At 45.7% G+C, this 26,069-nt stretch overlaps 2 long non-coding RNA genes and 27 other non-coding genes across 30 annotated transcripts; all 29 read right to left on the bottom strand.

Moving 5' to 3' along the window:
• Nucleotides 1–53: 53 nt before the first annotated feature.
• On the bottom strand, nucleotides 54–172 carry LOC127337468 (5S ribosomal RNA). Its single transcript, XR_007873871.1, has one exon. It is a non-coding gene; the product is annotated as a 5S ribosomal RNA (ribosomal RNA).
• Nucleotides 173–360: 188 nt separating this feature from the next.
• Nucleotides 361–477, bottom strand: LOC127337525 (5S ribosomal RNA). The gene has a single exon (XR_007873923.1). It is a non-coding gene; the product is annotated as a 5S ribosomal RNA (ribosomal RNA).
• A 189-nt stretch (nucleotides 478–666) lies between these two features.
• On the bottom strand, nucleotides 667–785 carry LOC127337472 (5S ribosomal RNA). Its single transcript, XR_007873875.1, has one exon. It is a non-coding gene; the product is annotated as a 5S ribosomal RNA (ribosomal RNA).
• Nucleotides 786–973: 188 nt separating this feature from the next.
• On the bottom strand, nucleotides 974–1,092 carry LOC127337456 (5S ribosomal RNA). The gene has a single exon (XR_007873860.1). It is a non-coding gene; the product is annotated as a 5S ribosomal RNA (ribosomal RNA).
• A 188-nt stretch (nucleotides 1,093–1,280) lies between these two features.
• On the bottom strand, nucleotides 1,281–1,399 carry LOC127337410 (5S ribosomal RNA). Its single transcript, XR_007873815.1, has one exon. It is a non-coding gene; the product is annotated as a 5S ribosomal RNA (ribosomal RNA).
• Nucleotides 1,400–1,587: 188 nt separating this feature from the next.
• On the bottom strand, nucleotides 1,588–1,706 carry LOC127337377 (5S ribosomal RNA). The gene has a single exon (XR_007873783.1). It is a non-coding gene; the product is annotated as a 5S ribosomal RNA (ribosomal RNA).
• A 190-nt stretch (nucleotides 1,707–1,896) lies between these two features.
• LOC127337586 (5S ribosomal RNA) lies at nucleotides 1,897–2,013 on the bottom strand. Its single transcript, XR_007873980.1, has one exon. It is a non-coding gene; the product is annotated as a 5S ribosomal RNA (ribosomal RNA).
• Nucleotides 2,014–2,201: 188 nt separating this feature from the next.
• Nucleotides 2,202–2,320, bottom strand: LOC127337841 (5S ribosomal RNA). Its single transcript, XR_007874145.1, has one exon. It is a non-coding gene; the product is annotated as a 5S ribosomal RNA (ribosomal RNA).
• A 188-nt stretch (nucleotides 2,321–2,508) lies between these two features.
• Nucleotides 2,509–2,625, bottom strand: LOC127337789 (5S ribosomal RNA). Its single transcript, XR_007874101.2, has one exon. It is a non-coding gene; the product is annotated as a 5S ribosomal RNA (ribosomal RNA).
• A 188-nt stretch (nucleotides 2,626–2,813) lies between these two features.
• Nucleotides 2,814–2,932, bottom strand: LOC127337440 (5S ribosomal RNA). Its single transcript, XR_007873844.1, has one exon. It is a non-coding gene; the product is annotated as a 5S ribosomal RNA (ribosomal RNA).
• A 188-nt stretch (nucleotides 2,933–3,120) lies between these two features.
• On the bottom strand, nucleotides 3,121–3,239 carry LOC127337323 (5S ribosomal RNA). Its single transcript, XR_007873734.1, has one exon. It is a non-coding gene; the product is annotated as a 5S ribosomal RNA (ribosomal RNA).
• Nucleotides 3,240–3,427: 188 nt separating this feature from the next.
• On the bottom strand, nucleotides 3,428–3,546 carry LOC127337524 (5S ribosomal RNA). The gene has a single exon (XR_007873922.2). It is a non-coding gene; the product is annotated as a 5S ribosomal RNA (ribosomal RNA).
• Nucleotides 3,547–3,736: 190 nt separating this feature from the next.
• Nucleotides 3,737–3,855, bottom strand: LOC127337615 (5S ribosomal RNA). Its single transcript, XR_007874007.2, has one exon. It is a non-coding gene; the product is annotated as a 5S ribosomal RNA (ribosomal RNA).
• Nucleotides 3,856–4,043: 188 nt separating this feature from the next.
• Nucleotides 4,044–4,162, bottom strand: LOC127337563 (5S ribosomal RNA). The gene has a single exon (XR_007873958.1). It is a non-coding gene; the product is annotated as a 5S ribosomal RNA (ribosomal RNA).
• A 190-nt stretch (nucleotides 4,163–4,352) lies between these two features.
• On the bottom strand, nucleotides 4,353–4,471 carry LOC127337542 (5S ribosomal RNA). Its single transcript, XR_007873939.1, has one exon. It is a non-coding gene; the product is annotated as a 5S ribosomal RNA (ribosomal RNA).
• A 188-nt stretch (nucleotides 4,472–4,659) lies between these two features.
• On the bottom strand, nucleotides 4,660–4,778 carry LOC127337384 (5S ribosomal RNA). Its single transcript, XR_007873790.1, has one exon. It is a non-coding gene; the product is annotated as a 5S ribosomal RNA (ribosomal RNA).
• A 188-nt stretch (nucleotides 4,779–4,966) lies between these two features.
• On the bottom strand, nucleotides 4,967–5,085 carry LOC127337452 (5S ribosomal RNA). The gene has a single exon (XR_007873856.1). It is a non-coding gene; the product is annotated as a 5S ribosomal RNA (ribosomal RNA).
• A 188-nt stretch (nucleotides 5,086–5,273) lies between these two features.
• LOC127337458 (5S ribosomal RNA) lies at nucleotides 5,274–5,392 on the bottom strand. Its single transcript, XR_007873862.1, has one exon. It is a non-coding gene; the product is annotated as a 5S ribosomal RNA (ribosomal RNA).
• A 189-nt stretch (nucleotides 5,393–5,581) lies between these two features.
• On the bottom strand, nucleotides 5,582–5,700 carry LOC127337312 (5S ribosomal RNA). The gene has a single exon (XR_007873723.2). It is a non-coding gene; the product is annotated as a 5S ribosomal RNA (ribosomal RNA).
• Nucleotides 5,701–5,890: 190 nt separating this feature from the next.
• LOC127337603 (5S ribosomal RNA) lies at nucleotides 5,891–6,009 on the bottom strand. Its single transcript, XR_007873996.1, has one exon. It is a non-coding gene; the product is annotated as a 5S ribosomal RNA (ribosomal RNA).
• Nucleotides 6,010–6,197: 188 nt separating this feature from the next.
• LOC127337561 (5S ribosomal RNA) lies at nucleotides 6,198–6,316 on the bottom strand. The gene has a single exon (XR_007873957.1). It is a non-coding gene; the product is annotated as a 5S ribosomal RNA (ribosomal RNA).
• A 188-nt stretch (nucleotides 6,317–6,504) lies between these two features.
• LOC127337541 (5S ribosomal RNA) lies at nucleotides 6,505–6,623 on the bottom strand. Its single transcript, XR_007873938.1, has one exon. It is a non-coding gene; the product is annotated as a 5S ribosomal RNA (ribosomal RNA).
• A 188-nt stretch (nucleotides 6,624–6,811) lies between these two features.
• LOC127337383 (5S ribosomal RNA) lies at nucleotides 6,812–6,930 on the bottom strand. The gene has a single exon (XR_007873789.1). It is a non-coding gene; the product is annotated as a 5S ribosomal RNA (ribosomal RNA).
• A 190-nt stretch (nucleotides 6,931–7,120) lies between these two features.
• Nucleotides 7,121–7,239, bottom strand: LOC127337512 (5S ribosomal RNA). Its single transcript, XR_007873911.2, has one exon. It is a non-coding gene; the product is annotated as a 5S ribosomal RNA (ribosomal RNA).
• A 188-nt stretch (nucleotides 7,240–7,427) lies between these two features.
• On the bottom strand, nucleotides 7,428–7,546 carry LOC127337475 (5S ribosomal RNA). The gene has a single exon (XR_007873878.2). It is a non-coding gene; the product is annotated as a 5S ribosomal RNA (ribosomal RNA).
• A 189-nt stretch (nucleotides 7,547–7,735) lies between these two features.
• LOC127337387 (5S ribosomal RNA) lies at nucleotides 7,736–7,854 on the bottom strand. The gene has a single exon (XR_007873793.1). It is a non-coding gene; the product is annotated as a 5S ribosomal RNA (ribosomal RNA).
• A 7,469-nt stretch (nucleotides 7,855–15,323) lies between these two features.
• LOC127337401 (5S ribosomal RNA) lies at nucleotides 15,324–15,442 on the bottom strand. The gene has a single exon (XR_007873806.1). It is a non-coding gene; the product is annotated as a 5S ribosomal RNA (ribosomal RNA).
• Nucleotides 15,443–18,609: 3,167 nt separating this feature from the next.
• LOC127333391 (uncharacterized) lies at nucleotides 18,610–21,056 on the bottom strand. Of its 2 annotated transcripts, none has more exons than XR_011751801.1 (4): nucleotides 20,808–21,056; nucleotides 20,479–20,720; nucleotides 19,677–19,730; nucleotides 18,610–18,813 (listed from the first exon to the last, which is right to left on the bottom strand). It is a non-coding gene; the product is annotated as an uncharacterized lncRNA (long non-coding RNA). The 2 variants fall into 2 exon arrangements; XR_007871108.2 differs by having other exon boundaries at nucleotides 20,479–20,717.
• A 2,619-nt stretch (nucleotides 21,057–23,675) lies between these two features.
• On the bottom strand, nucleotides 23,676–24,755 carry LOC139835190 (uncharacterized). The gene is made up of 2 exons (XR_011750933.1): nucleotides 24,585–24,755; nucleotides 23,676–24,500 (listed from the first exon to the last, which is right to left on the bottom strand). It is a non-coding gene; the product is annotated as an uncharacterized lncRNA (long non-coding RNA).
• Nucleotides 24,756–26,069: the final 1,314 nt, after the last annotated feature.

The raw sequence follows: 26,069 nt of genomic DNA, 5'->3' as shown, positions 1-26,069 counted from the left end.
AAAAATATCGTCCTAACTTCACCATGAATGTCGCCGCGTGACGCAAAAAAGGAGGGATGCAACACGAGGACTTCCCAGGAGTTCACCCATCCTAGTACTACTCTCGCCCAAGCACGCTTAACTTCGGAGTTCTGATCGGATCCGGTGCTTTAGTGCTGGTATGATCGCATCCGACATGTTATGCACTCATTTTCCCTTATGCTTGCTCCTCCCGCTCTTTGTCTGCTCTATTTTGTACCATGTCCATCCTCTTTTTCATCCGCACCACCGTTTCCCATCACCAATAGCCGAGCACGAGTGCCCGCAAAAAAATATCGTCCTAACTTCACCATGAATGTCGCCGCGTGACGCAAAAAAGGAGGGATGCAACACGAGGACTTACGGAGGTCACCCATCCTAGTACTACTCTCGCCCAAGCACGCTTAACTTCGGAGTTCTGATGGGATCCGGTGCTTTAGTGCTGGTATGATCGCATCCGACATGTTATGCACTCATTTTCCCTTATGTTTGCTCCTCCCGCTCTTTGTCTGCTCTATTTTGTACCATGTTCATCCTCTTTTTCATCCGCACCACCGTTTCCCATCACCAATGGTCTAGCACGAGTGCCCGCAAAAAAAATATCGTCCTAACTTCACCATGAATGTCGCCGCGTGACGCAAAAAAGGAGGGATGCAACTCAAGGACTTCCCAGGAGGTCACCCATCCTAGTACTACTCTCGCCCAAGCACGCTTAACTTCGTAGTTCTGATGGGATCCGGTGCTTTAGTGCTGGTATGATCGCATCCGACATGTTATGCACTCATTTTCCCTTATGCTTGCTCCTCCCGCTCTTTGTCTGCTCTATTTTGTACCATGTCCATCCTCTTTTTCATCCGCACCACCGTTTCCGATCACCAATAGCCGAGCACGAGTGCCCGCAAAAAAATATCGTCCTAACTTCACCATGAATGTCGCCGCGTGACGCAAAAAAGGAAGGATGCAACACGAGGACTTCCGAGGAGTTCACTCATCCTAGTACTACTCTCGCCCAAGCACGCTTAACTTCGGAGTTCTGATGGGATCCGGTGCTTTAGTGCTGGTATGATCGCATCCGACATGTTATGCACTCATTTTCCCTTATGCTTGCTCCTCCCGCTCTTTGTCTGCTCTATTTTGTACCATGTCCATCCTCTTTTTCATCCGCACCACCGTTTCCCATCACCAATAGCCGAGCACGAGTGCCCGCAAAAAAATATCTTCCTAACTTTACCATGAATGTCGCCGCGTGACGCAAAAAAGGAGGGATGCAACACGAGGACTTCCCAGGAGGTCACCCATCCTAATACTACTCTCGCCCAAGCACGCTTAACTTCGGAGTTCTGATGGGATCCGGTGCTTTAGTGCTGATATGATCGCATCCGACATATTATGCACTCATTTTCCCTTATGCTTGCTCCTCCCGCTCTTTGTCTGCTCTATTTTGTACCATGTCCATCCTCTTTTTCATCCGCACCACCATTTCCCATCACCAATAGCCGAGCACGAGTGCCCGCAAAAAAATATCGTCCTAACTTCACCATGAATGTCGCCGCGTGACGCAAAAAAGGAGGGATGCAACACGAGGACTTCCCAGGAGGTCACCCATCCTAGTACTACTCTCGCCCAAGCATGCTTAACTTCGGAGTTCTGATGGGATCCGGTGCTTTAGTGCTGGTATGATCGCATCCGACATGTTATGCACTCATTTTCCCTTATGCCTGCTCCTCCCGCTCTTTGTCTGCTCTATTTTGTACCATGTCCATCCTCTTTTTCATCCGCACCACCGTTTCCCATCACCAATAGCCGAGCACGAGTGCCCGTAAAAAAAAATATCGTCGTAACTTCACCATGAATGTCGCCGCGTGACGCAAAAAAGGAGGGATGCAACACGAGGACTTACGGAGGTCACCCATCCTAGTACTACTCTCTCCCAAGCACGCTTAACTTCGGAGTTCTGATGGGATCCGGTGCTTTAGTGCTGGTATGATCGCATCCGACATGTTATGCACTCATTTTCCCTTATGCTTGCTCCTCCCGCTCTTTGTCTGCTCTATTTTGTACCATGTCCATCCTCTTTTTCATCCGCACCACCGTTTCTCATCACCAATAGCCGAGCACGAGTGCCCGCAAAAAAATATCGTCCTAACTTCACCATGAATGTCGCCGCGTGACGCAAAAAAGGAAGGATGCAACACGAGGACTTCCCAGGAGGTCACCCATCCTAGTACTACTCTCGCCCAAGCACGCTTAACTTCGGAGTTCTGATGGGATCCGGTGGTTTAGTGCTGGTATGATCGCATCCAACATGTTATGCACTCATTTTCCCTTATGCTTGCTCCTCCCGCTCTTTGTCTGCTCTATTTTGTACTATGTCCATCCTCTTTTTCATCCGCACCACCGTTTCCCATCACCAATAGCCGAGCACGAGTGCCCGCAAAAAAATATCGTCCTAACTTCACCATGAATGTCGCCGCGTGACGCAAAAAAGGAGGGATGCAACACGAGGACTTCCCAGAGGTCACCCATCCTAGTACTACTCTCGCCCAAGCACGCTTAACTTCGGAGTTCGATGGGATCCGGTGGTTTAGTGCCGGTATGATCGCATCCAACATGTTATGCACTCATTTTCCCTTATGCTTGCTCCTCCCGCTCTTTGTCCGCTCTATTTTGTACTATGTCCATCCTCTTCTTCATCCGCACCACCGTTTCCCATCACCAATAGCCGAGCACGAGTGCCCGCAAAAAAATATCGTCCTAACTTCACCATGAATGTCGCCGCGTGACGCAAAAAAGGAGGGATGCAACACGAGGACTTCCCAGGAGGTCAACCATCCTAGTACTACTCTCGCCCAAGCACGCTTAACTTCGGAGTTCTGATCGGATCCGGTGCTTTAGTGCTGGTATGATCGCATCCGACATGTTATGCACTCATTTTCCCGTATGCTTGCTCCTCCCGCTCTATGTCCGCTCTATTTTGTACCATGTTCATCCTCTTTTTCATCCGCACCACCGTTTCCCATCACCAATAGCCGAGCACGAGTGCCCGCAAAAAAATATCGTCCTAACTTCACCATGAATGTCGCCGCGTGACGCAAAAAAGGAGGGATGCAACACGAGGACTTCCCAGGAGGTCACCCATCCTAGTACTACTCTCGCCCAAGCACGCTTAACTTTGGAGTTCTGATGGGATCCGGTGCTTTAGTGCTGGTATGATCGCATCCGACATGTTATGCACTCATTTTCCCTTATGCTTGCTCCTCCCGCTCTTTGTCTGCTCTATTTTGTACCATGTCCATCCTCTTTTTCATCCGCACCACCGTTTCCCATCACCAATAGCCGAGCACGAGTGCCCGCAAAAAAATATCGTCCTAACTTCACCATGAATGTCGCCGCGTGACGCAAAAAAGGAGGGATGCAACACGAGGACTTCCCAGGAGGTCACCCATCCTAGTACTACTCTCGCCCAAGCACGCTTAACTTCGGAGTTCAGATGGGATCCAGTGCTTTAGTGCTGGTATGATCACATCCGACATGTTATGCACTCATTTTCCCTTATGCTTGCTCCTCCCGCTCTTTGTCTGCTCTATTTTGTACCATATCCATCCTCTTTTTCATCCGCACCACCGTTTCCCATCAGCAATAGCCGAGCACAAGTGCCCGCAAAAAAAAATATCGTCCTAACTTCACCATGAATGTCGCCGCGTGACGCAAAAAAGGAGGGATGCAACACGGGGACTTCCCAGGAGGTCACCCATCCTAGTACTACTCTCGCCCAAGCACGCTTAACTTCGGAGTTTTGATGGGATCCGGTGCTTTAGTGCTGGTATGATCGCATCCGACATGTTATGCACTCATTTTCCCTTATGCTTGCTCCTCCCGCTCTTTGTCTGCTCTATTTTGTACCATGTCCATCCTCTTTTTCATCCGCACCACCGTTTCCCATCACCAATAGCCGAGCACGAGTGCCCGCAAAAAAATATCGTCCTAACTTCACCATGAATGTCGCCGCGTGACGCAAAAAAGGAGGGATGCAACACGAGGACTTCCCAGGAGGTCACCCATCCTAGTACTACTCTCGCCCAAGCACGCTTAACTTCATAGTTCTGATGTTATCCGGTGCTTTAGTGCTGGTATGATCGCATCCGACATGTTATGCACTCATTTTCCCTTATGCTTGCTCCTCCCGCTCTTTGTCTGCTCTATTTTGTACCATGTCCATCCTCTTTTTCATCCGCACCACCGTTTCCCATCACCAATAGCCGAGCACAAGTGCCCGCAAAAAAAAATATCGTCCTAACTTCACCATGAATGTCGCCGCGTGACGCAAAAAAGGAGGGATGCAACACGAGGACTTCCCAGGAGGTCACCCATCCTAGTACTACTGTCGCCCAAGCACGCTTAACTTCGGAGTTCTGATGGGATGCGGTGCTTTAGTGCTAGTATGATCGCATCCGACATGTTATGCACTCATTTTCCCTTATGCTTGCTCCTCCCGCTCTTTGTCTGCTCTATTTTGTACCATGTGCATCCTCTTTTTCATCCGCACCACCGTTTCCCATCACCAATAGTCGAGCACGAGTGCCCCCAAAAAAATATCGTCCTAACTTCACCATGAATGTCGTCGCGTGACGCAAAAAAGGAGGGATGCAACACGAGGACTTCCCAGGAGGTCACCCATCCTAGTACTACTCTCGCCCAAGCACGCTTAACTTCGGAGTTCTGATAGGATCCGGTGCTTTAGTGCTGGTATGATCGCATCCGACATGTTATGCACTCATTTTCCCTTATGCTTGCTCCTCCCGCTCTTTGTCTGCTCTATTTTGTACCATGTCCATCCTCTTTTTCATCCGCACCACCGTTTCCCATCACCAATAGCCGAGCACGAGTGCCCGCAAAAAAATATCGTCCTAACTTCACCATGAATGTCGCCGCGTGACGCAAAAAAGGAGGGATGCAACACGAGGACTTCCCAGGAGGTCACCCATCCTAGTACTACTGTCGCCCAAGCACGCTTAACTTCGGAGTTCTGATGGGATCCGGTGGTTTAGTGCTGGTATGATCGCATCCAACATGTTATGCACTCATTTTCCCTTATGCTTGCTCCTCCCGCTCTTTGTCTGCTCAATTTTGTACTATGTCCATCCTCTTTTTCATCCGCACCACCGTTTCCCATCACCAATAGCCGAGCACGAGTGCCCGCAAAAAATATCGTCCTAACTTCACCATGAATGTCGCCGCGTGACGCAAAAAAAGGAGGGATGCAACACGAGGACTTCCCAGGAGGTCACCCATCCTAGTACTACTCTCGCCCAAGCACGCCTAACTTCGGAGTTCTGATCGGATCCGGTGCTTTAGTGCTGGTATGATCGCATCCGACATGTTATGCACTCATTTTCCCGTATGCTTGCTCCTCCCGCTCTATGTCCGCTCTATTTTGTACCATGTTCATCCTCTTTTTCATCCGCACCACCGTTTCCCATCACCAATAGCCGAGCACGAGTGCCCGCAAAAAAATATCGTCCTAACTTCACCATGAATGTCGCCGCGTGACGCAAAAAAAGGAGGGATGCAACACGAGGACTTCCCAGGAGGTCACCCATCCTAGTACTACTCTCGCCCAAGCACGCTTAACTTCGGAGTTCAGATGGGATCCAGTGCTTTAGTGCTGGTATGATCGCATCCGACATGTTATGCACTCATTTTCCCTTATGCTTGCTCCTCCCGCTCTTTGTCTGCTCTATTTCGTACCATATCCATCCTCTTTTTCATCCGTACCACCGTTTCCCATCACCAATAGCCGAGCACAAGTGCCCGCAAAAAAAAATATCGTCCTAACTTCACCATGAATGTCGCCGCGTGACGCAAAAAAGGAGGGATGCAACACGGGGACTTCCCAGGAGGTCACCCATCCTAGTACTACTCTCGCCCAAGCACGCTTAACTTCGGAGTTCTGATGGGATCCGGTGCTTTAGTGCTGGTATGATCGCATCCGACATGTTATGCACTCATTTTCCCTTATGCTTGCTCCTCCCGCTCTTTGTATGCTCTATTTTGTACCATGTCCATCCTCTTTTTCATCCGCACCACCGTTTCCCATCACCAATAGCCGAGCACGAGTGCCCGCAAAAAAATATCGTCCTAACTTCACCATGAATGTCGCCGCGTGACGCAAAAAAGGAGGGATGCAACACGAGGACTTCCCAGGAGGTCACCCATCCTAGTACTACTCTCGCCCAAGCACGCTTAACTTCATAGTTCTGATGTTATCCGGTGCTTTAGTGCTGGTATGATCGCATCCGACATGTTATGCACTCATTTTCCCTTATGCTTGCTCCTCCCGCTCTTTGTCTGCTCTATTTTGTACCATGTCCATCCTCTTTTTCATCCGCACCACCGTTTCCCATCACCAATAGCCGAGCACAAGTGCCCGCAAAAAAATATCGTCCTAACTTCACCATGAATGTCGCCGCGTGACGCAAAAAAGGAGGGATGCAACACGAGGACTTCCCAGGAGGTCACCCATCCTAGTACTACTGTCGCCCAAGCACGCTTAACTTCGGAGTTCTGATGGGATGCGGTGCTTTAGTGCTAGTATGATCGCATCCGACATGTTATGCACTCATTTTCCCTTATGCTTGCTCCTCCCGCTCTTTGTCTGCTCTATTTTGTACCATGTGCATCCTCTTTTTCATCCGCACCACCGTTTCCCATCACCAATAGTCGAGCACGAGTGCCCGCAAAAAAATATCGTCCTAACTTCACCATGAATGTCGTCGCGTGACGCAAAAAAGGAGGGATGCAACACGAGGACTTCCCAGGAGGTCACCCATCCTAGTACTACTCTCGCCCAAGCACGCTTAACTTCGGAGTTCTGATAGGATCCGGTGCTTTAGTGCTGGTATGATCGCATCCGACATGTTATGCACTCATTTTCCCTTATGCTTGCTCCTCCCGCTCTTTGTCTGCTCTATTTTGTACCATGTCCATCCTCTTTTTCATCCGCACCACCGTTTCCCATCACCAATAGCCGAGCACAAGTGCCTGCAAAAAAAAATATCGTCCTAACTTCACCATGAATGTCGCCGCGTGACGCAAAAAAGGAGGGATGCAACACGAGGACTTCCCAGGAGGTCACCCATCCTAGTACTACTCTCGCCCAAGCACGCTTAACTTCGGAGTTCTGATGGGATGCGGTGCTTTAGTGCTAGTATGATCGCATCCGACATGTTATGCACTCATTTTCCCTTATGCTTGCTCCTCCCGCTCTTTGTCTGCTCTATTTTGTACCATGGCCATCCTCTTTTTCATCCGCACCACCGTTTCCCATCACCAATAGTCGAGCACGAGTGCCCGCAAAAAAATATCGTCCTAACTTCACCATGAATGTCGTCGAGTGACGCAAAAAAGGAGGGATGCAACACGAGGACTTCCCAGGAGGTCACCCATCCTAGTACTACTCTCGCCCAAGCACGCTTAACTTCGGAGTTCTGATAGGATCCGGTGCTTTAGTGCTGGTATGATCGCATCCGACATGTTATGCACTCATTTTCCCTTATGCTTGCTCCTCCCGCTCTTTGTCTGCTCTATTTTGTACCATGTCCATCCTCTTTTTCATCCGCACCACCGTTTCCCATCACCAATAGCCGAGCACGAGTGCCCGCAAAAAAAATATCGTCCTAGCTTCACCATGAATGTCGCCGCGTGACGCAAAAAAGGAGGGATGCAACACGGGGACTTCCCAGGAGGTCACCCATCCTAGTACTACTCTCGCCCAAGCACGCTTAACTTCGGAGTTCTGATGGGATCCGATGCTTTAGTGCTGGTATGATCGCATCCGACATGTTATGCACTCATTTTCACTTATGCTTGCTCCTAACGCTCTTTGTCTGCTCTATTTTGTACCATGTCCATCCTCTTTTTCATCCGCACCACCGTTTCCCATCACCAATAGCCGAGCACGAGTGCCCGCAAAAAAAATATCGTCCTAACTTCACCATGAATGTCGCCGCGTGACGCAAAAAAGGAGGGATGCAACACGAGGACTTCCCAGGAGGTCACCCATCCTAGTACTACTCTCGCCCACGCACGCTTAACTTCGGAGTTCTGATGGGTGATGTCTACGCCCCCTCCTTTTCCTGTAGACAGTGTTGGGCCTCCAAGAGCAGAGGTTTGTAGAACAGCAGCAAGTTTTCCCTTAAGTGGATCACCCAAGGTTTATCGAACTCAGGGAGGAAGAGGTCAAAGATATCCCTCTCATGCAACCCTGCAACCACAAAGCAAGAAGTCTCTTGTGTCCCCAACACACCTAATAGGTGCACTAGTTCGGCGAAGAGATAGTGAAATACAGGTGGTATGAATATATATGAGCAGTGGCAACGGCACCAGAAAAGTGCTTTGCTCAGGACAGTAAACAAGCAGTAGTAACGCAGCAGTAGTAACACAGTAAAACAGTAAACAAGCAGCGATAGCAGTATTTAGGAACAAGGCCTAGGGATTAGACTTTCACTAGTGGACACTCTCAACTTTGATCACATAACAGAATAGATAAATGCATACTCTACACCCTCTTGTTGGATGATGAACACCACTAACTGTGTAGGATTACACGAACCCTCAATGCCGGAGTTAACAAGCTCCACAATATTCGATGTTCATATTTGAATAACCTTAGAGTGCACGACAGATCAACACAACTAAACCAAGTACTAACATAGCATGCACACTGTCACCTTCACACTATGTAGGAGGAATAGATCACATCAATACCATCATAGCAATAGTTAACTTCATAATCTACAAGAGATCATAATCATAGCCTACGCCAAGTACTAACACGGATGCACACACTGTCACCATTACACCGTGCAGGAGGAATAAAACTACTTTAATAACATCACTAGAGTAGCACATAGATGAATTGTGATACAAACACATTGCAATCATAAAGAGATATAAATAAGCACTTCACTATGCCATTCATAACAGTGAATAAGTATTCTGTGAAATATAGCCTAAGAGACCCACACGGTGCACACACTGTCACCTTTACACACGTGGGACAAGGAGTCTCCGGAGATCACATAAGTAAAATTCACTTGACTAGCATAACGACATCTAGATTACAAGCATCATCATATGAATCTCAATCATGTAAGGCAGCTCATGAGATTATTGTATTGAAGTACATAGGAGAGAGATGAACCACATAGCTACCGGTACAGCCCCGAGCCTCGATGGAGAACTACTCCCTCCTCATGGGAGCAGCAGCGGTGATGAAGATGGTGGTGGAGATGGCAGCGGTGTCGATGGAGGAGCCTTCCGGGGGCACTTCCCCGTCCCGACGGCGTGCCGGAACAGAGACTCCTGTCCCCCAGATCTTGGCTTCGCGATGGCGGCGGCTCTGGATGGTTTCTCGTACCGTGGCTTTTTCGTCGAACTTTTTAGGGTTTTCGCGACGGAGGCTTTAAATAGGCGGAAGGGCAGCCTCGGAGGGGGCCTGGGGCCACCACACCATAGGGCGGCGCGGCCCCCCCTCTGGCCGCGCCAGGGTGTAGTGTGGGGCCCCTAGGGCTTCCCTCTGGCGGCTCTCGGGTGTTCTGGATGCTTCCGGGCAAAATAGGAACCTGGGCGTTGATTTCGTCCGATTCCGAGAATATTTCGTTACTAGGATTTCTGAAACCAAAAACAGCAGAAAACAGGAACTGGCACTTCGGCATCTTGTTAATAGGTTAGTTCCAGAAAATGCACGAATATGACATAAAGTGTGCATAAAACATTTAGATATCATCAATAATGTGGCATGGAACACAAGAAATTATCGATACGTCGGAGACGTATCAGCATCCCCAAGCTTAGTTCTGCTCGTCCCGAGCAGGTAAAACGATAACAAAGATAATTTCTGGAGTGACATGCCATCATAAACTTGATCATATTGTAAACATATATAATGAATGCAGTAATCCAAGACAATGGTAATGACATGAGTAAACAAATGAATCATAAAGCAAAGACTTTTCATGAATAGTACTTAAAGACAAGCATCAATAAGTCTTGCATAAGAGTTAACTCATAAAGCAATAATTCAAAGTAAAGGCTTTGAAGCAACACAAAGGAAGATTAAGTTTCAGCGGTTGCTTTCAACTTATAACATGTATATCTCATGGATAGTTGTCAATGCAAAGTAATATAACAAGTGCAATATGCAAGTATGTAGGAATCAATGCACAGTTCACACAAGTGTTTGCTTCTTGAGGTGGAGAGAAATAGGTGAACTGACTCAACAATGAAAGTAAAAGAATGGTCCTCCATGGAGGAAAAGCATCGATTGCTATATTTGTGCTAGAGCTTTGATTTTGAAAACATGAAACAATTTTGTCAACGGTAGTAATAAAGCATATGTATCATGTAAATTATATCTTACAAGTTGCAAGCCTCATGCATAGTATACTAATAGTGCCCGCACCTTGTCCTAATTAGCTTGGACTACCGGATCATCGCACTGCACATGTTTTAACCAAGTGTCACAAAGGGGTACCTCTATGCCGCCTGTACAAAGGTCTAAGGAGAAAGCTCGCATTGGATTTCTCGCTATTGATTATTCTCAACTTAGACATCCATACCGGGACAACATAGACAACAGATAATGGACTCCTCTTTTATGCATAAGCATGTAACAACAATTAATAATTTTCTCATATGAGATTGAGGATATTGTCCAAAACTGAAACTTCCACCATGGATCATGGCTTTAGTTAGCGGCCCAATGTTCTTCTCTAACAATATGCATGCTTAACCATAAGGTGGTAGATCTCTCTTACTTCAGACAAGACGAACATGCATATCAACTCACATGAAATTCAACAAAGAGTAGTTGATGGCGTCCCCAGTGAACATGGTTATCGCACAACAAGCAACTTAATAAGAGATAAAGTGCATAAGTACATATTCAATACCACAATAGTTTTTAAGCTATTTGTCCGATGAGCTATATATTGCAAAGGTGAATGATGGAATTTTAAAGATAGCACTCAAGCAATTTACTTTGGAATGGCGGAGAAATACCATGTAGTAGGTAGGTATGGTGGACACAAATGGCATAGTGGTTGGCTCAAGTATTTTGGATGCATGAGAGGTATTCCCTCTCGATACAAGGCTTAGGCTAGCAAGTCTATTTTGAAACAAACACAAGGATGAACCGGTGCAGCAAAACTCACATAAAAGACATATTGTAAACATTATAAGACTCTACACCGTCTTCCTTGTTGTTCAAACTCAATACTAGAAATTATCTAGACCTTAGAGAGACCAAATATGCAAACCAAATTTTAGCATGCTCTATGTATTTCTTCATTAATAGGTGCAAAGTATATGATGCAAGAGCTTAAACATGAGCACAACAATTGCCAAGTATCACATTACCCAAGACATTATAGCAAATTACTACATGTATCATTTTCCAATTCCAACCATATAACAAGTTAACGAAGAAGAAACTTCGCCATGAATACTATGAGTAGAAACTAAGGACATACTTGTCCATATGCTACAGCGGAACGTGTCTCTCTCCCACAAAGTGAATGCTAGGATCCATTTTATTCAAACAAAACAAAAAAACAAAAACAAACCGACGCTCCAAGCAAAGCACATAAGATGTGATGGAATAAAAATATAGTTTCAGCGGAGGAACCTGATAATGTTGTCGATGAAGAAGGGGATGCCTTGGGCATCCCCAATCTTAGACGCTTGAGTCTTCTTGATATATGCAGGGGTGAACCACCGGGGCATCCCCAATCTTAGAGCTTTCACTCTTCTTGATCATAGTATATCATCCTCCTCTCTTGACCCTTGAAAACTTCCTTCACAACAAACTTCTCATAAACTTCATTAGAGGGGTTAGTACATAATCAAAAACTCATATGTTCAGAGGTGACACAATCATTCTTAACACTTCTGGATATTGCTCAAAGCTACTGGAAGGTAATGGAACAAAGAAATCCACCCAACACAGCGAAAGAAGCAATGCGAAATAAAAGGCAGAATCTGTCAAAACAGAACAGTCCGTAAAGACGAATTTTTAATAAATACTTCCGTTGCTCAGATCAGAAAACTCAAAACTAATGAAAGTTGCGTAAATATCTGAGGAACACGCACGTAAATTGGCACATTTTTATGATTTTTCTACAGAGAAAACATCCCAGATTCGTGACAGATAGAAATCTGTTTCTGCGCAGAAATCCAAATCTAGTATCAACTTTCGATTAGAGGCTTCACTTGGCACAACAAAACACAAAACTAAGATAAGGAGAGGTTGCTACAGTAGTAAACAACTTCCAAGACACAAAATAAAAACAAAGTACTGTATCAAAATAACACATGGGTTATCTCCCAAGAAGTTCTTTCTTTATAGCCATTAAGATGGGCTCAGCAGTTTTAATGATGCACTCGCAAGAAATAGTTTTGGAAGCAAAAGAGAGCATCAAGAGGCAAATTCAAAACACATTTAAGTCTAACATGCTTCCTATGCATAAGATTCTTGTAAATAAACAAATTCATGAAGCATAATGCAATAAGCATAGAAAGATAAAACAAGTGCAGCTTCAAGATTTTCAGCAAAACGAGAGGTGTTTTAGTAACATGAAAATTTCTACAACCATATTTTCCTCTCTCATAATAACTTTCAGTAGCATCATGAGCAAACTCAACAATATAACTATCACATAAAGCATTCTTATCATGAGTCTTATGCATAAAATTATTACTACCCACATAAGCATAATCAATTTTATTAGTTGTAGTGGGAGTAAATTCAACAAAGTAGCTATCATTATTATTCTCATCAAGTGTAGGAGGCATAGTATAATCACAACAAAATTTACTCTCCATAGTAGGTGGCACCAAAAGACCACTATCATTATAATCATCATAAATAGGAGGCAAAGTATCATCAAAGAAAATTTTCCCCTCAATGCTTGGGGGACTAAAAAGATCATGAAAACCAGCTTCCCCAAGTTTAGAACTTTCTATATTATTATCAACAATGGTGTTCAAAGCGTTCATACTAATATTACTACCAGCATGCAAATAAGATTCCATAGGTTTTTTAATTTTCGCATCAAACAATCCATGTTTTAAATAAGGAAATAGAATAAGAAGCTCATTCTTGTCCATTATGCCAAACTAGTGTAAACAAGAAACAAAAAGATGCAATTGCAGGATCTAAAGGAAATAGCTTCGAGTACTTACGACGGTGAAAATAGCTTAGTAGCCGAGATCCGAAGTGTGAGTACCTTTTACCTTTCCTCCCCGGCAACGGCGCCAGAAAATAGCTTGATGTCTACGCCCCCTCCTTTTCCTGTAGACAGTGTTGGGCCTCCAAGAGCAGAGGTTTGTAGAACAGCAGCAAGTTTTCCCTTAAGTGGATCACCCAAGGTTTATCGAACTCAGGGAGGAAGAGGTCAAAGATATCCCTCTCATGCAACCCTGCAACCACAAAGCAAGAAGTCTCTTGTGTCCCCAACACACCTAATAGGTGCACTAGTTCGGCGAAGAGATAGTGAAATACAGGTGGTATGAATATATATGAGCAGTGGCAACGGCACCAGAAAAGTGCTTTGCTCAGGACAGTAAACAAGCAGTAGTAACGCAGCAGTAGTAACGCAGTAAAACAGTAAACAAGCAGCGATAGCAGTATTTAGGAACAAGGCCTAGGGATTAGACTTTCACTAGTGGACACTCTCAACTTTGATCACATAACAGAATAGAACTTTGATCACATAACAGAATAGATAAATGCATACTCTACACCCTCTTGTTGGATGATGAACACCACTAACTGTGTAGGATTACACGAACCCTCAATGCCGGAGTTAACAAGCTCCACAATATTCGATGTTCATATTTAAATAACCTTAGAGTGCACGACAGATCAACACAACTAAACCAAGTACTAACATAGCATGCACACTGTCACCTTCACACTATGTAGGAGGAATAGATCACATCAATACCATCATAGCAATAGTTAACTTCATAATCTACAAGAGATCATAATCATAGCCTACGCCAAGTACTAACACGGATGCACACACTGTCACCATTACACCGTGCAGGAGGAATAAAACTACTTTAATAACATCACTAGAGTAGCACATAGATGAATTGTGATACAAACACATTGTAATCATAAAGAGATATAAATAAGCACTTCACTATGCCATTCATAACAGTGAATAAGTATTCTGTGAAATATAGCCTAAGAGACCCACACGGCGCACACACTGTCACCTTTACACACGTGGGACAAGGAGTCTCCGGAGATCACATAAGTAAAATTCACTTGACTAGCATAACGACATCTAGATTACAAGCATCATCATATGAATCTCAATCATGTAAGGCAGCTCATGAGATTATTGTATTGAAGTACATAGGAGAGAGATGAACCACATAGCTACCGGTACAGCCCCGAGCCTCGATGGAGAACTACTCCCTCCTCATGGGAGCAGCAGCGGTGATGAAGATGGCGGTGGAGATGGCAGCGGTGTCGATGGAGGAGCCTTCCGGGGGCACTTCCCCGTCCCGACGGCGTGCCGGAACAGAGACTCCTGTCCCCCAGATCTTGGCTTCGCGATGGCGGCGGCTCTGGATGGTTTCTCGTACCGTGGCTTTTTCGTCGAACTTTTTAGGGTTTTCGCGACGGAGGCTTTAAATAGGCGGAAGGGCAGCCTCGGAGGGGCCCTGGGGCCACCACACCATAGGGCGGCGCGGCCCCCCTCTGGCCGCGCCAGGGTGTAGTGTGGGGCCCCCAGGGCTTCCCTCTGGCGGCTCTCGGGTGTTCTGGATGCTTCCGGGCAAAATAGGAACCTGGGCGTTGATTTCATCCGATTCCGAGAATATTTCGTTACTAGGATTTCTGAAACCAAAAACAGCAGAAAACAGGAACTGGCACTTCGGCATCTTGTTAATAGGTTAGTTCCAGAAAATGCACGAATATGACATAAAGTGTGCATAAAACATGTAGATATCATCAATAATGTGGCATGGAACACAAGAAATTATCGATACGTCGGAGACGTATCAATGGGATCCGGTGCTTTAGTGCTGGTATGATCGCATCCGACATGTTATGCACTCATTTTCCCTTATGCTTGCTCCTCCCGCTCTTTGTCTGCTCTATTTTGTACCATGTCCATCCTCTTTTTCATCCGCACCACCGTTTCCCATCACCAATAGCCGAGCACGAGTGCCGGCAAAAAAAATATCGTCCTAACTTCACCATGAATGTCGCCGCGTGACGCAAAAAAGGAGGGATGCAACACGAGGACTTCCCAGGAGGTCACCCATCCTAGTACTACTCTCGCCCAAGCACGCTTAACTTCGGCGTTCTGATGGGATCCGGTGCTTTAGTGCTGGTATGATCGCATCCGACATGTTATGCACTCATTTTCCCTTATGCTTGCTCCTCCCGCTCTTTGTCTGCTCTATTTTGTACCATGTCCATTCTCTTTTTCATCCGCACCACCGTTTCCCATCACCAATAGCCGAGCACGAGTGCCCGCAAAAAAAAATATCGTCCTAACTTCACCATGAATGAAAATCCATCTTGAGATCTAATTGATATCAAGTACTGATAGTAACTAATAGTCAATGAAAATCCAACTGCAAAATCGAACTATCCACTTAAAATTACCAAAGAAGGCAAGTCAAAGTATTACCACTTATGAAGTAATAATACTAGCATTACAAAGTTGGGATTTCTATTTTCGTGCCCTCGGGTCCTTAGTTGTGCTCAGTTTTCCCCAGCTCGTTAGTTTTTCCTCAGTTTTCCCCTCCCTCTAGTTTGAAACCCCTCGCAGACGCTCGGACGGGAGGGTTGCCGTCAGGTCAGAGGCCTTACCGTTACCGTTAATCTGACGGGTGGGGCTACACAGAGGGCAGTTCCTCTCTGACCCGTCTCGTGCTGAGAAATGGGGCCGCTCTATAGGGCTACCGCAGCCATTGACCAGTGGGGTCATCTATTTTTCAGGAAAAGTCATATATTGCCACTCTGAGGGGCTGCCGCAGCCAATGACCAGTGGGGTCGTCTATTTTTCAGAAAAATACATATATTTGCCGCTCTGTGGGGCTGCCGCAGCCAATGACCAGTGGGGTCGTCTATTTATTTATAGAAAATCATATATTGCCGCTCTGTGGGGCCTTCGCAGCCAATGACCGCTGGGGTTGTCTATTTATTTAGAGAATATAATATAGAGCCGCTCTGTGGGGCCGCCTTAGCCCATGGCAGGTGACTATTTTCGTAGCTTAATCTAAAGTGACTCTTATGCTAAACATTGTGCATAATATATAGAAAATAGCTAGATCTCTAAATATATAGAAAATAGCTAGTAGATCTCTAAATCGATGCATATGAAGCTACATATATATTCTTGGTCATAATCCCCTTATCTAAAGGGATGGATGCATGGCTTCATCACGTCGTCACTTTCATCGTCAGTATCTTCGTCGTCTGAGTAGTAGTACTTCCTACACATTGTTCCGTCGAACACCTTCACTGTGAGCAGATCATCGCCTTCATATTTGAAGTGTACGGAGCAGCCAAAATCCACACCGTGCGCGATGGCGAAATTCTCCCAGCCCTTGTCGAGATACATCCGGCCTTGTCCGTCAAATAGGACCTCCACGGTCCAGAGACGAAGACCGCAGTCAGCTGCTCGCAGATACACCTTAGCTGGCTCCTGGCCGTCAAGATAGTCCGCAAACTTTTTTGGGAGTGCCTGCAAAGAGATCGAGCGTCGATCGTTTGAAATTAAAGGTTTTTTAGAACATGCCCATAATTAATCACATGCATCATATATGTGTGAATGCGTACGTACCTTCTTGACCAAAGGGTCATCATATATGGCAGTGTTGACGACGGTGGTGGTGGCAATGATGATGATCCACCACCCCGGCCGCCCCTTCCCCTTCCCCTTCCGGTCCGCGTCCGAGACGTGGAAGCCATGGCAATGGATGATCAAGTGTATGTGAACGAAGAAGAGAGAGGCAGAACCTATTGACACAAGGGATGGCCGTTGTGGGTGTTTATAAGGGAGAGATGACTGTTGTAGGGGTTTACACAATAAATTAAGGAGGAGGTGACCGTTGTGGGGGTTTACACAATAATTTAAGGAGGAGATGACCGTTGTGGGGGTATATATCTCAACAAAAAAGTAATGCGGACTATTTTGACGGAAATGGAACTTCGTGATTTAGTTTATCATTTTACCGTGAAAAGTAATGCCTAAAAGAAATGGTAATTCGTGATAGTTTATCATTTTACCGTAATGGCTACAAGAAATCGGTGATTGTTCATCATTTTTTGCGTGAAAAGTAATGGCTACAACAAATCGGTGATGGTTTATCATTTTTTGCGTGGAAAGTAATGGCTATAAGAAATGGGTGATGGTGAATCATTTTTTGCGTGAAAAATAATGGCTACAAGAAATGGGTGATGGTGTATCATTTTTTGCGTGAAAAATAATGGCTACAAGAAATGGGTGATGGTGTATCATTTTTTTGCGTGAAAAGTAATGGCTCAAAGAAATGGTGATGGTGTATCATTTTTTGCGTGAAAAGTAATGGCTAAACAAATTGGTGATGGTGTATCATTTTTTGCGTGAAAAGTAATGGCTACAACAAATTGGTGATGGTGTATCATTTTTTTGCGTGAAAAATAATGGCTAAACAAATTGGTGATGGTGTATCATTTTTTTGCGTGAAAAGTAATGGCTACAACAAATTGGTGATGGTGTATCATCTTTTGCGTGAAAATAATGCCTAAAAGAGTTTATAATTTAGCTCGTGAAAAATAATGCAGAAAACCAAACTTTAGCGTACTGGGTAACCGCTCTTAAGCATACATAGAGGGTGGAAGCTAACCGCCGACAGAGAGAGAAAGGGTGGTGGCCCCGACCAGAGAGAGAGAGAGATAGGGGTTATCCTGCCCGTTAAATCCTACGATCAACGGTCGACGGGCACGATCCGCGTGACATCGGCTAGACCAATCAGGGCAATGTTGGGCGTCTGTGAGAATTTGTGAAGGGAGAGGGCAAAACTGAGTAGTATCAAGAAACCAAGGGCAAGTGAGTAGTAAACAGGCTAAGGGATTCAAATATGAGATTTAAAAAATGGAAAATGCGTGTTTTGTACAATGAAACCCATCTTGGCCTACCTCAAACTATTTGCAATACAAATATACATGAGTGTTAAAATTATGGCCTCATTCAGACAAAGTATGTTTTGGGGAAAGCTGTTTTGGGTAGGGTTTATTGTGGAAAACCATGCACCTTCATAGCTACTAGGTGATTTGAGAAGTGGCAATTTGTGGTAAAACTTGATTTATCTATGATTTATCTATGATTTGAGAAGTGGCAATTTGTGCTAAAGACTCCATGAGTAAGTGCCACTCTTTTGGGGAATTTCTTGCACATTAAATAACTCATTTAACTAGTTAATCCTATTTGTTGACTGAAACGACACAACCTGACATACAGGTTGAATCTCTATGCTATTTGTGCTAGTCCCTTGGATCAATCGCTAGCACACACAGTTCGATGAATAACCAGAATAGCAAATGCGTCAATTATTACAACGTATGATCCGTGGTATAATTATTACAAAGTGCATAGCTCAAGGCTAGCTGAAAATAACATAGTTCAAGCAGCAAATAAATAAACGAAGAGCTCCATCACGCCACAGGCGAACATGTTGGGTGTAAGCTCGCAACCTACGGTATTCCTTACTCGTCTTCAGAATAACCTGCAACATAAAACGTTGCAGCCCCGAAGGGTCATTACACTTGGAATGGAAATGGCAAGATGTCATATGGTGCCTTTTCTGACGCCTATAACTACATGATATTTGGCAGGTGGAGTTCATATTTGCGTAAAGCCTGTTTTATTTTCCCTACTCTCAAAACATTTCTTAAAACACAGTATTTCAATAAGACTAATTACTACCCATGATCCACCTGGTGCATTAATTTCAGAAATTCGACTGACGAGATTATCCAACAGTTTCAAGCTCTAATTGCTCAAAGATGTCCGTAACCGGGGACACGGCTAAGTACTTAGATTTGACACACTCTCGAGAGGTTGTACACATTCCCCACATGACCTAGTCTGTTCTTCTTCCATGATGCGCATTTTTCTCAAATGGACATATGTCGACTAGGACAAGACCTTTCAGAAGCAATACCTCAACCACAATGGACGTGCTCCGTCCTACCAACACCTACCACCCTCTGTACATTGGGTCGAGTTCTCGCAACCTACTCAATCTAGCCAGAGCCCATATAGCATGCGGTTATACTGGAAGCTACTAAAACTAGAAAAACGAGCTAATCTCTTTATTCCTGGGTGGCCAACCTCAAGTGTGATGCACACGGTGCTGCCATAGAAATGACCCCGATGCAACCACTCAACATAAACCAAGCATTACCAATTACCATCCAGGGATGTATTAATTTGACATGGTTGTTTTCATTAAGAGAATAAAATATTTATCTCTCGCAATCTCTCCACTTTGATAATATCCCAGGGCCAGCAATTTGAAATCATTATGCACATAAAACAACTACCAATGCATAGAAAACAGTAGGATAATGAGTTTGTGACACTTGCCTTGGTCGGTGTTCAGACAGTCGTCGCAATCGCACGCGTTGCAATCCGGGCAATCTAACGCAAGCAAAATAATTCACAATCAAACACCAAACAACATAAACAGGTAAAACACATAATGGAATAATGCATGCATGCTCTGGAACTAAATTTGATACCAAACTTTTTTTATAAACAAATATTTTATGCAATAGAGGTTTCAAATAGTCATTTTACCAAGAACAAAATATCTATGTGTAAAAATAGTTTCTAATATCATTTGCAGGCATACTGGTGGATATGCAAAATTAAGTATCTGCAATTTGAAAATAGTTTACAGAATTTAAAATATAGTAAAAATACTATATACACTATTTTAAATTGCAAAACTCGCAAGTTTCGTAAAAGTACAAACTACTCATTTTTCTGAATCCAACGATATATTATTTATTCAATTCCGAGTTACGAAACCATAATTAAGATTTTTACAAGATTAAATATTTCGCTGTCTTTTAATAATTTTGTCCGAAAAGTTGTCAGAAAAAGTTTCTCGGATGGAGAAACTTTCTACACGAAAGTTACAGAGAATTCAATTACGAACTCAATGCAAAAGGAATCATCTAAAAAGAAGCTATAGATTATTTGTTATAAATTTTCAAAGTCTTTATGGGTGAAAGAGCTAGCACCATCTGCACGATCGATCGATTTGGAAACGAGACAGTACGGTTCAGTATTTGAGCTAGCCATCTACCAAGCTGATCGGTGATCAGTGCATGCGGGAGGGAAGAAAAATTAAAGAAACGTGGTGAGGCATGATAGGCTGTACCGGCTCACTGCTACGTACTGCTACGAACGATGCTGGGGTGTGGTGGAGGACGACGAAGGAGACGGACGCGGTGCTGTTGCCTCCGACTCTGCAGGTGACGGCGAGGTGCGGCTTCACGGGATGATTCCATTCACCTACTCTTCAGCGATCTGCTAGTTCCGATCAGCGGCGGTTCCTAGCTGAATTACTCCGTCTCCGGTGAAGCTCCGACGGTCTCGTGTGTGCGTGTTCTTGTGGTTCTGCTGGTGGGAAAAAAAGAAGTTAAAAAGATGCGGTAGATTGATCTATGAATCTTGGACAGAGAAGGGAAGGGCGAGGGTTCCTGGAACCTCCTTCGAACTTGCTGGCGGGCGTACTCCGGCGAGAAATTCGCCGTACTCCGGCGAGAAATTCGCGCAGCCTGGCGGCGCAAAAATTAGGGATTTTAGGGAGTCAAAACGGAGGAGATTGTGGGATATTTATAGATCGAAAAATCCGTGGCAAACGCCAACGAAATCGGTGAGATTTTCGCGGAGTACTTCTCCGCGTCGTTCACGTACACGGCCTGGAGTTTTGGCTGAAGGTTGGAGATGCTCTGCGGGGCCCACGGTCAGGGAAAAGAAAAGAAAAGTAAACGAGAGGAGAAAAGGAAAAACGGGGCGTGTGCGTCCCGCGTCCCGTGAGCTGCTGCTCGCTCGCATGTGCGTGCCTGGCTGGGCCGTTTGGCCTGGCCGGCCGGTCGGCCAGTTTATTTTTTTTCTCCTTTCTCTTTTCTGTTCTTTTCTGAATTTACTGATATAGTTTATTAAACTGACGCAAAATAAAAATACGAAAATTGGTAAATACTTTCAGTACAGTATTTGGACATAATGGGCACAGCCCCAATCCAGTAAAGCACTTGAATAAGTATAGTATGCATATAGATTAATCAACAAGGAGCAAAACAAGCAATATAAATCACTTTTATGCAAGAAGCAACTAAAACATTTTCTAAAACTAAAAATTTGACATGCTGATGTGATGCAATGCATGAATTTGAAAATGCACAATTTTTTAGGATGTTACATTGACTCTCTGTTGACCAGCCACTTGAGGGTAAAACTGAGTATATTGCACTAGTCAGTATTAGCACTCAAGGCGAAAACTGAGCAAACAAAAAATGCTAGTATATGACTCGAGTATATACCCGAGTATATCTAAATTTCCAGGGTTAGACTCGAGGACGCGTGTTGCGGTGCAGAAGTGGAAGACGTGCCATTGTTGACGCATGTCGCGGTGCAGACGTGCAATAGTGGACGCGTAGGACGCGGGTCGCATTTAGGACGCGTAAGCCCCTCTCTCCCTCCCTCTGCACATAGTACGTCTCATTCTCGCTCACGCACGAAACCACCCCTCTCACGTCCCATCAACTTCTCCAAAAAACCCCAACCGCCGTACGAGCGCTCCCCTGCCGGCGATGGAGAAGAAGAATGCGCTGGCGGCCATCGCCCCCGAGCCCGTCGCCTCCGAGCCCGTCGCCACCGAGGGCGGCGCATCCAAGCGCGGCGCCTCCGTGAACTGGGCCTATCTCACGGCTGACGGACCACTTCACAAGATCGGCGAATGCTTATTGGCGAATGAGGAGTACGTGGACACCTACTCTGCTATGAGGCAAGTCTGTAGAAATTGAAGCTCAGGTTTACCTGATACCGACGTGCACCTGCACGAATGGATCATGCTAGACCACGCCCTTCCACGCGCCGCTGAGTTCACCTTCCTCCATCTCGGCACATCCCGCTACGTCACCATAGATCTATCTGCAGTTCGTGCAAGGTTCAAATTCCTCCATATCTATAGGGTTAATCTATTCTTATTTTCAATCTTAGTGCTAAATGTTATCTTCATCAATATATTTTAGATTCTACTTCGTCGGCTTTTCCCGTGGCGTCATCGTGCTTGCCCAGAAGAACCCACCGCACAAGATACGGCTTCTGAACCCACTCACAAAGACATCGAACACTATGTTTGAGGCGCAGATGCCAACTGTTTTTCTGGATTCGCCGTCGCAATCAACTCCCCGACTATGGTCTTCGCTTGCGGACATTACCCGGAGGAACTTGGTTGGGTCGATGAGAGCACTCCAACTAAGGATATATATGAAGATGGTTGGGGAGAAGGAAGATTTTCGATCAAGAACCATAGTATGCGTTGCATTACCCCGTTCAATGGTAAACTGTATGCAATAGCTTCGGACAATTTTGAGTCCGAAAGAATAGTGTGCACCAATGTACAGAAGCGAGCAAGTTGTCAAGATGGAGACACTAATTTCATTTCCAGAACTTGGACGTGACAAGTTCTACCTTGTGAAGTCGGATGGTGATGTGCTGCTTGTGTTGATGAAAAACACGCCTGTGGTGTACCGTGTGGACACTCAGAGCCGCTCTCTCCATCCGGTCAGTAACATTGGCATTCATGCCTTGTTCGTGCATTATATCCGGTGTATCTCCGTCGACACCAGAGTGCACCCGACTCTTCGACCTGGCTGCATCTACTACGCGGATTTGGGTTATACCAGAGAGTACTTTCATGATACAAATTCCTGGGATGAGTCGCCACAATATGTGCATAGATTAGGAAGCTACGGTCTGAGAAATGAACACAGGCCATACCGTTTGGAGGATGTATTGGCCGCACACTGCAGACGGCGGGAGTTCAATGAATATTTCCTTGGGATAATGCACGGCTGGAGCGACGGAGAAATATATAAGGAATGAATAACAAATTCATTCATCCTGGGGTATCCTAATCTTCTTGTTGGCCATACATTGCGTGCGTCTTGTATTTTTTTCCAGCTTAGTTTGTCGTGAACATTAACAATGTTATTGGTTGCTTTTGGCTGCTGCATGCAGTTTACCTATGTATTATACTTAGTTTTCTGATTATGCTGCTGTGAATTTATCATATAATAGCTTCTAGATTTGCTACTAGATTTGCTGCCATATTGGGGAAAAAAGGAGGGCCAAAAGGCATAAATAATTGAAGAAACACAGAAATAGAAGATTCTCTAGATTTGATACTAATTTGGTGAAAAAGACAGAGATAGAAAGAGGGGAAAAGGTGCTGTTAAAAATGCCAATTTGGGCCGAGAGAAACAAAGGCTTGGAGAAAACTGAGGAAAAACTAAGGGACTGGGGAAAACTGCACAACTAAGTAATCGAGGGCACGAAAATAGAAATCCCTACAAAGTTCAGCTGCTCCATATAACCTGTTTTTACACAGGCGAGAAGAGCACATAGAGTCGATACACAAACACATGGATGACATACATAAGTTATAGTGGTCGATACAGGTGCCAGAAGTAAAATACTAACAGAAATACAACCAAAGTCCAACACATCACACTGATTGAAATCTCCTAGCTGCTGCACGCTTCAGTCTCCGTACACCATATCTGTCCTGTTCGTAGGAACATCGGACCAAGCAACAGTCACGTTTACCTTAGCTTGACCAACAAAACAATGCTTCTGGAACACCTGGCAATTACGGGCCTTGAAATGGATGCACCTTTCTTCAGCGACAGCACCAGATTGATTGTAGGCTTGTATGACAACGGCCAACTCTCCATCAATTTCAACAGAAACAACTTGGCTCCTCAGATGTACATACCCAAAATAACCTTGCGGAAATTCCCTACCTTTCGACTCAACCAGCACAATCTTCTGGTCGCCATCAATAGCAGTCGTCCTTGGTAGTGAGGTGCAAGCAACACAGCCGCCATATGCAAAATTTGAAGGTCGCCCTAACTTATGCTTATTGACAATCTGGACACACATGATAGTAGCCTGGACCGCCTCTGTAACTGTCCGCAAGCACATCTCTAGCGTACACATGACGTTGCTGAAGCACAGGGCTGCATTGCTTCCTCCGTTATAAGAGCGCACACAAGTTATCAACCGTTTATCTTGAGAGACTGATGCCGTTTTCACTAACAGATGGACCTCAAAGTAGACCATGCCCTCAGACATGATCGCTCGGGACGGACCAGTCAAGAGCAGAAAAGGATCCTGCAGCAAGCAAGAAATCGCCATTAACATTAAATCAATCAAGAGCTAAAAGAGAAGATCGATTTTATGCAAGATACTACGTACATCCTCTGTCAGTTTTTGGGCCACGGTCCTATGGCACGAGAAGAGGATGTTTCTTCTGGAATCCAAGATGTCTCGGACGGAAACCATGCCGTACACATACAATGGCAACTTAAAATCACCAGCATTGCCTTCTGTGAATTTCAGTTTCATGGAGAATACCTGCAAGGTTCTAGCATACACTACAGGAATCTGCCCAGATGCCGACGGCCGCCGGCCCTCGGCGTAGCACCGCCTAGCCCTCGGCGTATGCTACGCCGATGGTGGCCCTCGGTGTAGCTCCTCGGGGAAGGTAGGCCTCGGCGCTGCCAACGTGGCCCTCGGCGTATCGTCGACCGTCGGCGTAGACGGAGTGGGCCGACGGCTGGCCCACCCGTCGGCGTACGAGCCCTCGGTGTAGCACGTTAACGGGCACAGTCAAGCTGACGGCCGTTATAGCTACGCCGAGGGGGTTGCCGTCGGCGTACGTTGCGACGTGGCGCAGCCTGGGCAGCTTTGGCGCCCGCTACGCCGAGGGGGTTGCCGTCGGCGTACGCTGCGACGTGGCGCAGCCTCGGCAGCTCTGTCGCCGGCTACGCCGAGTGGGGGCCGTCGGCGTACAATGCGACGTGGCGCAGCCTGGGCGCCTCTGGCTCTGGCTACACCAAGGGGTTGGCCGTCGGCGTATGCTGCGACGTGGCGCAGCCTGACAGCCCTGGCGCGGGCTACACCGAGGGGGTGGCCGTCGGTGTACGATGACCATTTGGTCCTGGTCGATCCTATGCCGAGGGGATAGCCGTCGGCGTAGCAGTGCAATTTTTCCAGATTTTTGCTGTTTCGGCTATTTCCAGGTTTGCACAGTTAAATAGCACATAAATTCACAAATATTTCACAGGAACTTCACAGGAGCCTCACATGAAGTGCAAATATACATAACATGAAGTGCATGAAATGCAAATAGGTACAAATCTCTCATAACATTGCATACATAGTGTCATAGTGTCATAGTGTCATAGTACCGATAAGAGATACATGGGACAACTAGAGGAGCTCGTCGCCGCTAAACACCGGCCCGGGCCGATTCCTTCCGGTAGAAGCTGCGGAAGAACCACCGGGAGAAGGATCGGGAGAAGTACCGAGAGAAGTACCGGGAGTAGCACCGGGAGAAGGACCACCATGATGAACCGGTGTCATGTCCCTCCCACCACCCTGGTTTCCGGAACATCCCGTTCCCTACACACATGTTCCCGAGATGTTAGCAATTTGCGAGGCAAAGGAAAGCCGTAGTATTCGGTTTGGCGAAGAACTTACCGTTGTTCTCCCATAGTACTCCGCAACGAAATTTTCCTTCGATGGCATGTTTGGCGCCGGCCCCGGAAAGGGAGGCATCGGCCCTAAATCCACTGTCTGTCCAGTTTGATTGGCCACCATCGACGCCTGCAAGATAGTTTACATGTCAGTCTTTGCAGATATGAAGCATCAAACTAGGGGAAAGTGGGACTTGTCATC

The sequence above is a fragment of the Lolium perenne genome, chromosome 2 (genome assembly GCF_019359855.2).
Source record: "Lolium perenne isolate Kyuss_39 chromosome 2, Kyuss_2.0, whole genome shotgun sequence".
NCBI lineage: Eukaryota > Viridiplantae > Streptophyta > Magnoliopsida > Poales > Poaceae > Lolium > Lolium perenne.
Note: the sequence above shows the minus strand (reverse complement) of the source record. Positions and strands in the feature narration are given on the sequence as shown.